The 8,505-nt window shown below is 35.1% G+C and overlaps 1 pseudogene; it reads right to left on the bottom strand.

Annotated features, from left to right (window-relative positions):
• Window positions 1–4,270: 4,270 nt before the first annotated feature.
• LOC123231320 lies at window positions 4,271–5,110 on the bottom strand (annotated as a pseudogene).
• Window positions 5,111–8,505: the final 3,395 nt, after the last annotated feature.

Raw genomic sequence — 8,505 nt, 5'->3', positions numbered from 1 at the left:
ATCCCTATAACTTTCTGGACCAAAATGAACTTCCCTAGCCACCATTTTCCTACACATATTATCTTCCATTAGTACAAATTTTTCTTCTAGTGGGAAAATATCTTATGTATTCCTAAAAATTACAGATTCTTACATGAAAGTAATTGCATAAACGGCATCCTTTGATTAAGAAAATATTTTCCAGTTAGAGACTCCTCATTAGCCCACTGAGCTAGTACAAATCCATCATTTTGCAAATGAAGAAACTGAGCAAGAATATGGAGAGATTAAGGGCCATGGATTTATTCACAGGACCCCAAAAACTTGCCTCCATCACTTACTACTGATCAATCATTTATTTTAATCTTTTGGGGCCTCAGTTTTCTAATCTTTATAATGAGAGGGTTGGTGTTAGAGAAATTCTTGGCTCTGGTTCCTAGAGAGCCAATGGTGCATCTTATCTAAAATAGGTCCACAAGACTGGAGGTCAAATAAAGTGTATCTGAACTGAAAGAAAAGGAAATTTATTAGCATAATAAGGAAGCTTGCTTGCTGGCAGAAGCTTCAACATCCTAGGTCCATAGAGTTTTTTCAGGACTACTTAATGTACATAAAAAATTAGTAGCATTTTATAGCATTTGAATGAACAATTGGGATTCAGTCTATCCCTAATAAGAATCTGTTATGGAAAATCACTATTTGTGTGCTTGGTATGACATTGTGAGATTGAGTAGAGCTAAGGAGGGGTATACAACAGGGCTCTGGATATTGTGGCATTTAAAATTATTGTAAGCCCTGGAAGACTACATCTCCCAGGGCTCCCTGCTACAACTTCCCTGACACCTCCCACTTCCTTTGTGGGAGGTGTCAGAGAAGGTATAAAAGAGAAAGTTTGGTGCCTTTTCAAGGTTCTGCTCTGCTCTCTCAGCCAGGAGGCTGATTGACTCTTTCTGATTCTGAGCTCTCTCTACCCAGGAGACCCTTTTCCCCTGCCTTACCTTTTCCCTTTCCTAATCTAAATAAAACCTAGCTATTCTAAACCCCAAGTTTGCTCTCTGATCTTTTATTTGAGCCCTGAAGGTCAATTTACCCCTGCTGGGACTGGGACTGCTACCTTCCTTTCCCTTCCTCTTCCTTCCTTTCTCCTTTCTCCCATCCATCCTTCCTTCTACCTATCTTTGCTTCACACCCTCACAGTAGTCAGCCAAAGCAGAATGGAGGTAACAAGAATTTGTGTCTACAGTGAAATTCTTTGAAAGAGGTACATCTCATTCAGGTTTCTGTCTTGTTAGTTTTCAGAAAAAAAAAAGTGATAATTTAATCAAATAGCATATTCTAATAACAAGGTTGTTTTCCCCTTCATATTGAACTAAATGGCCTTGAAAGCCCTTCAGGCTTTAAATCTTTGTCCTTTCTTCAGGGCTCCAGTAGGCTACATGCCCCCAAACTCCAGAAATCCATTCTCTGTGGCATAAACTGGGAAGCATTCTATCAATAGCCAGCAAGGAAAATAAGAGAAAAGTTACTAACAGCCTGGACAGTTACATACATATAATCCAACACTAATTGTCATGCTGACAGACTACCAACAGCTGACAATTCATTTTCATTGTGTTGTTCTTTTTAATTGTCATTAAAATATTTCATCTGTGTAATCAGCTTTCATATAGCTAACGAAAAATGTGTTTGGTCAAATCTAGCTTCTTTATTTGAAGCAGTGATTTTGAATGAAAGGGAAAAAAAAAAGAAAAAAAGCACTGACCAATTTCAGTGTAATTTAGATTTCTACTCTTTACAGGAGATCACTGAATTTATTCAAATAATCTTTATCAATTATTGTTAAAGTATTTATCTCATGTAACTATGAATATTGTTTACTCAGAATGAAATCCGTGTTACCCACTACATTCTCAAAAAGCAAATGTTCTATTTTATCCAAAATAAAAACTTATTTGTCCATTGGGCATTGTCTCAGAATTGCCATCTTTTTCTCAACAAAGAATCTTCTTTAGATAGCAATCTCTATCATGTCTTTTACTCAATAATAGCAGGAGCTTCCTTTCTCTTTGTCTTTAATATCTTCATTGACGAGGGCCTTACAATATATCAGATTTTACCTATGAAAACTCCCAATTGCCTTATAATGCTAAATATGTTATACTAAGAAGCTCAATGTCTAAATAAAGCCTCTCTATGGTTCTCAGAATTGTAAGAATTATTATTAACACTAACAATATCGTTATATTGCACTTAATCATTTGCAAAGCATTGCCCATGTTATCTCATTTCATCTTCCCAGAATCATTGTGAGAAAAGGGATATTATTATCCCTGTTTTAGAGATGAGAAAATTGACACTGGTAAAGTGACCAATGTCACATGGCTAGAAAAGATCTGAGATTGGATTTGAACTCAGTTCTTCCTGAGTTCAAGTCCCGAACTCTTACTGCCTGGACCATCTAGTTACCTCATATTTGTATTTCATTAGCTTTATGGCTTCTTAGCTGGGCTATTTCAATAGCCTCTAAATTGGAGGCAAATGGATAGAGTATGAGACCTGGAGTCAGGAGGACCTCAGTTCTCAGATACCTACTAATTGTATGAATTTGGGTAAGTCACTTAATCTGTTTATCATAATTTGTTCAATTATATTATGAGGATAATAATAGCACCTACAATGAGGAGTTGTGAGAATCAAATGAGATAATAATTGTAAAGTGCTAAGAAAGCTGCCTGTCCTATAGTAGGTTCTACGTAAATGCTAGCTATTATTATCTTGTTCTACTATGAGCACTGAATATTCTTCCAATTATTTTAATTGTTCCTTATTTCTTTAGGGTACATTTTAGAATTGTATCTAGACAGGTGTTAAATGTACTTTAGCAGATTGACTCAGATATTTTATCCATCTTGCAGTTATTTTAAATGGTATTTCTTTTCCTATTATCCCTTCCTGAATTCTGTTATTGGTATATAAAATGTTATTGACTTTTATAGATTTATTTTGATAAACTGCTATTTTCCTAAAGCTATTATTGTCTTAACTAGTTTCTTTACTGATTTCTTAGGTTTTTCTAAGTATACCATCATCTCTAAAGCAAAAATATATAGTTTTGTTTCTTCTTTGCCCATCTTCCCTTGTTTTGATGAATTTTACTTGAATCATTTATTTCTTTTCTTTTAATTTAGTGACACATTTCCCCTCTTTTGTTCTTTATCTCTATTCATTAAGTGGCTAGTTCAAAAACTCCTTTCCTCTCGGGCCTTAAAACTTGATGTGTGTGTTAGTTATCTGTTTTCTCTGCCTTTTTCTGGAAACCTTCCCTCCCCACCCCCTTTGTCTCTTCATTATTCTCTTCCCTCTTAGTCTATTCTAAAAGTTTGTCTTATGATATGGGACTTATACCCATATTTGTTGCTTTTTAAAAATACCTATATTTTCCTAATGGCATTATAGCTGCTGAAATATACCATATAAGATCCTTTTTTTAACCAATTACTATTTTTGCTTTAACAAATCTGTCCCATTATCTCTATTTTTTCCCCTGAGACTCACTCTTACAAATATTCATTCTTGAGATAATAACAAGTAAAAACAACATTCCACAACAGAAATCAACCTATATCCTGTAGAATAATTCATTTCACATATATCTTCTAAAAATATTTTTGATAAATCAAAAGAAACTCTTGCCCTTCTTCTTCTAATAATTCCAGTAGATTCTGTGGCTAAGATTTCTCTTTCTCTCTCTGTTTCTCTGTCTCTGTCTCTCTATCTCTCTTTATCTCTCTCTTTCTCCTCAGAATTGTATCCTTAGGGTAATCTCTGGCATTATAAAAAGTCTTTATTATAAAAATATTTCATTTTTGTTTAGTAACTTCTTGAGGCTTACTTCTCTAATTATGGCAAAAAATCCTAGGGTCTATGCAGTTCTTTTTTTTTTTAATATTTAAGAGATTTTTATTCTTCTAAGTCTCTGATATACAAGGTATGAGTAATGTTTGCTACAATATCCATTTATCAGTTATCAGAAAAATTAAATTCAGTCCTTAAAATTTCAATTCTCCTTTTCAACTTCTTAAAAGTAAAATACAGAAACCAAAAGAAAGCAAGGACATATCTTATCCAATTGTGTTTCACTATGCACATTCTATGAACATATTATAAAAGAACAAGTTGCTTTTACATAATGTATATCATAGTGAGGATATAGCCCAATTATAACATCATCTTTTTATAATGTTGAAGGAAAAGGGCTATGAATGATTCAGACTCTTGAACAGCTGTATTCTTATGATAACGTAGGAATGAAATATTGAAGGGACACATCCTCATGTAGCAAAATAAAGTGAACAATCCAGTTATGCACAATATTACATGATGCTTTTATTGGATTTACTTGCTGTCCTGCAAGAAATTGTAGAAGCTTCTTAATATCTATTCGGGCTTCGGCCATGTTCTCTGAATCTCTATCTTGAGAAGCATCTTCAGAGGCCCATGAAGGATTTCCAAGATCTTTAAAATGCGTTGTAATGCATACTAAATCAGTTTCTATTTTCAAGTTCATTTCTCCTTTTAGAGTTGCTTCAATAACAACATGACTACTGAGGTTTTTCATTCTTTCTACTACACTCTTCATAGTCTTCAATAAAGGTAAATATATACTAACACCAAAGTCTGGTACAGTGGGCTCTCAATCAGTCCATAATTTTCTGGAAATAACTCCTACAGGAATGTCATGTGTTACAATGCTACTGCTGCTTGACAAAGACGGCAGCTGCACAGCCACAGTGAGGCAGGAGCAGTGTTTATTGGTCAGTGTTATTTTCATTGTTTTGGCATTTTGTCCTGTTTTCAAGGCTCTAGATAAGTTTTCCAGAGTCGACTCTAAATAAATTTCATTATGATATGCTGCAACCCCTTCCATTTGAAATTCGTCGAAGAAATTGCCCTGGCCCAGTTCGCACCATATGCTGACCCCGCCATTGGCCACCTTGTCGGATAGGATGAATTAGAGCTTGTCCGGACTGAGGCGCAGTGTGCATGTCTTGGCCAGCTTGGAGATGGTATTGCTGACATGGGTGAAGTGATTCGAGTAGCCCAAATCCACGATCTTGGCCCTGAACCTCATATCGCTGCGGTGGCATCCACAAGCCCCAAATGCTTGCTCCCCTCTAGAAAGCTTTCCACCCCCTTGGCTTCCCGCGCAGGAAGCGGAAGCGCGCGCCCCACTCTGGTTCCGCTGGTTCTGTATGCAGTTCTGAAGAGAGTATTGAAACCTAGTTTAGTCCTTATTTTCATTTTCCTACTTTCTCTGAAAAGTGACAGCTATATTTTTTTCCAGAATCAATTAGATTCAACAGCAAACTTTTAGCAAGAAGTAAGCAATGTAATCTAAAGCAAGGCCTAATTGTTTTCTTTGTCAAGCCATTTCAGTATCTAAACCTTATATTCTTATGCTATGTTAATTTTGAATTAACTAACAATTATTTATAAAGTATTTACTATATGCCAGGATTATCCTAAGGTCTAGGAATACACAAAGACAAAATTACACTAGTGCGCAACATGCTTGTGTTCTTTTGGGTTAGATTCCTGATAAATATTTTACCTTTAAATGCCTATTATCTGTAAGCTAGAGTGTTCAGATGATTTTAGAAGTATCTACTTGATCAGGATTGGGTACTTGAGTAAATTGAAGTATTCTTATTTCCAAAATACCTCATGGCCAAACAAGTGAGCTACTAAAACTCAGGATAGTACAGTACAGTAGTAAAAGGGCTACAAAAACTAAACCCTATGGAACAAACCTGATTTCAGACAAATGTAAATGAAAGACTATGGGCAAATTTAAGGAAATTTATTTCAGTTTATTTCCCTTCCATCATTTATTAATTCCTCAAATAATTGTTCAATATCCTTTTTGAAAAAGTTCTGTAATTAGGTACTTCAGAGCCCATGAAAATAAATAAAAGAAAACCATACAGAGAAGTCAAATTTGAAATAGGGCTTAGAATATGATACACTGAAATGGATCTTTCTCTTTAGAAATAAGATCTAGAAAAATCATCTTCAAAATTTTGATTTCTCACTCTTGGTAAGATGACAATTATAAAATCATATCTTGAGTGATAGAATTTTACAGTTAGAAAAGAGCTAAGAAACTTGCCCAGGGTTACTCCACTTGAAATATGTAAGGTCAAATTTGAACCCAGGTCCTTAATTTCCAGACCTGGTTCTTTGTCTACGGAGCTACATAGTTATTCCTACAACAACACTTTAATTCTATAGGACTTGAGGCTATTTGAGAGTAAAGAATAAAATTTTAATATTCCCTAACAGGTAGTATAGTGTTTTATACATAGTGGTTTAATATATATATATTTGGTGAGTTGAGTTGAATTGGATTGAATTTGCTTATTTGGAAATACTTTAGGTACTTTAAGCAATATTTTTTTTTCCTCTACTCCATTCTAACAAACCTAAGATATTAAAAAAACAGCTAGGAATATTCATTGGGGCTGGATTTATTTTATAACAGGTACACCTAATCCATTTTGGTTATTGTTAACATGAGTAGAGCCAAATTCTCTATGAATATTTGTGAGAAATGTTGAGGGAGGTTGCAGAAGTCAGCAAGGGGCCTGATTCTTATTTAGTATTTCCCCACAGAACATAAATAACCATCCATTTCTCTGTCATGCCCACATAGGCAAAGAAGGGAAGAAGCAGAAGCTCAGTGGGGAATCGTGGTGGGGGAAAGGAATGGAGCACACTGAGTTTCCTGCTTTTTATATAGCTGTCAAAATAGATGGTGTTTCCACAGTATTGCTTTCATAAACCAGTCTGTATGTGGGGGGGCAGATTGGAGATTGTGGAAAGGGGTTAAAGAAATAGACCTTGATGTTCCTACTTAAACCAGGTTTGTATTGTCAAACTTCAGTCTGACTGCAGTAATACAAAGGAGCTTAATCTAACCATGCTGCTTCTGAGATAGTCACAGTGAGCAAGATTTTCTGTGCAAATACTAAAGTGAGTTCAATGGGGTCTGAAGGTTCTTCAATAGTTCTCCTATTCATCCAAAACCAGGGCATCAAAATGAAATAGAGCACAAAGTAAAATTATCATCAGGAACTATTTTAAATGAATTGTGAAATTCTTTACTCCACTAAAATCGACCTCTATTCTTCATCATAATGGAGGTGACCTTGAAATTCTTGAAGGCTATATAAGTAGAGTAAGCTCTAAAATGACCTACTTAGTTGGAAAATCTTTGTGATGATTGTATTTCTGCCAACCAAGGACTGGCCGGGCTGAATTTTGAGAGTCTCAACATAAGATTGGTCACAAGTTGATTTTTTTCCAAGTACACCAACACTTGAAGACCTGAGAAGCTATCTCTGCTGATGCAGGTAGTTCCATTTGGGCAAATTAAAATGACAATTCTTCACGCTTAAGTTATTTCAACATAAAAATCTACTTTCCAACTTAATGAAAGAAAACAAGAACTTTAACAGTCTTAAAAACAGCACCACATCTATAGAGAAATTAAACATTTTCAAACAAAAAACATCTTATAGCAAATATAAGAAGAATGAAATGAAAATATTTTTTTGTTTTATAGAGGTGGAAACTGAGGCCAGAATGAGGCTCAATCATTTTTAAAAAAGAGAAATTTAATCTTTGTGGAAGTAGCATTTGAAAACTTATGGCTCTGAAGAATCCCATTTAAAAAAATTGATCTTCTCCTTCCTGTCCTATCCCACATAACCAGGTAACCACAAAATACCAAGAAAATCCTTAGATTAGGAAGTTACCAATTAATTTTGGATTACCTTTGACCTCTCAAAACTGAGTAAAAGGGCTAGAAAGACCTGAGTAGAAGGGGCAAGGATGGGCATAGCAACTTGGAGTAAAGAAATAGATTTTCATTGGTTGTTGATCCTCTTTGGCAAAAGATCCTTTTGAGTCTCTCAGCCATTTCATTTAACAGATGATGAAATCAAGGACCAGGAAGTGTACAAGTTCACTTATCTGATGAGTAGCAGAGGCAAGACTCAAAACCAGGCATTATTACTACAAAATTATTATAAATTACTACAAATCCAGGGAGTGATCTTTTTCTTAGTGCTTGAGGCTTCTATATTATGCTGTTCTAGTTAAAGTTACTTTTTTAAAAATAACTCAGTTATCCTTCCTTCCTTCTCTCCAAGGCCTCTCTCCACTGGTTTCTATTTTTAAGAGATCTTCCAAAAGAATGGAGCATTTTATCTACTTGATCTTAACTGAAGTATAAATAAGAAATAGGAAAATACTCAGCTTTATCTTTGAGAAGAGTGGAAGGAGGATGCATAAATATTCAGATATTGAGTTCTCATTTTGATGCCTTGTTATGACACAGGGGTGATAAGAAAAGAAGGAAAGGAGGAAAGGAGGAAAGAAGGAAAGAAGGAAGGAAGGAAGGAAGGAAGGAAGGAAGGAAGGAAGGAAGGAAGGAAGGAAGGAAGGAAGGAAGGAAGGAAGAAA

Source organism: Gracilinanus agilis, chromosome 1 (assembly GCF_016433145.1).
Source record: "Gracilinanus agilis isolate LMUSP501 chromosome 1, AgileGrace, whole genome shotgun sequence".
NCBI classification, from domain to species: domain Eukaryota; kingdom Metazoa; phylum Chordata; class Mammalia; order Didelphimorphia; family Didelphidae; genus Gracilinanus; species Gracilinanus agilis.
This window is presented reverse-complemented; position numbering and strand designations above follow the sequence as displayed.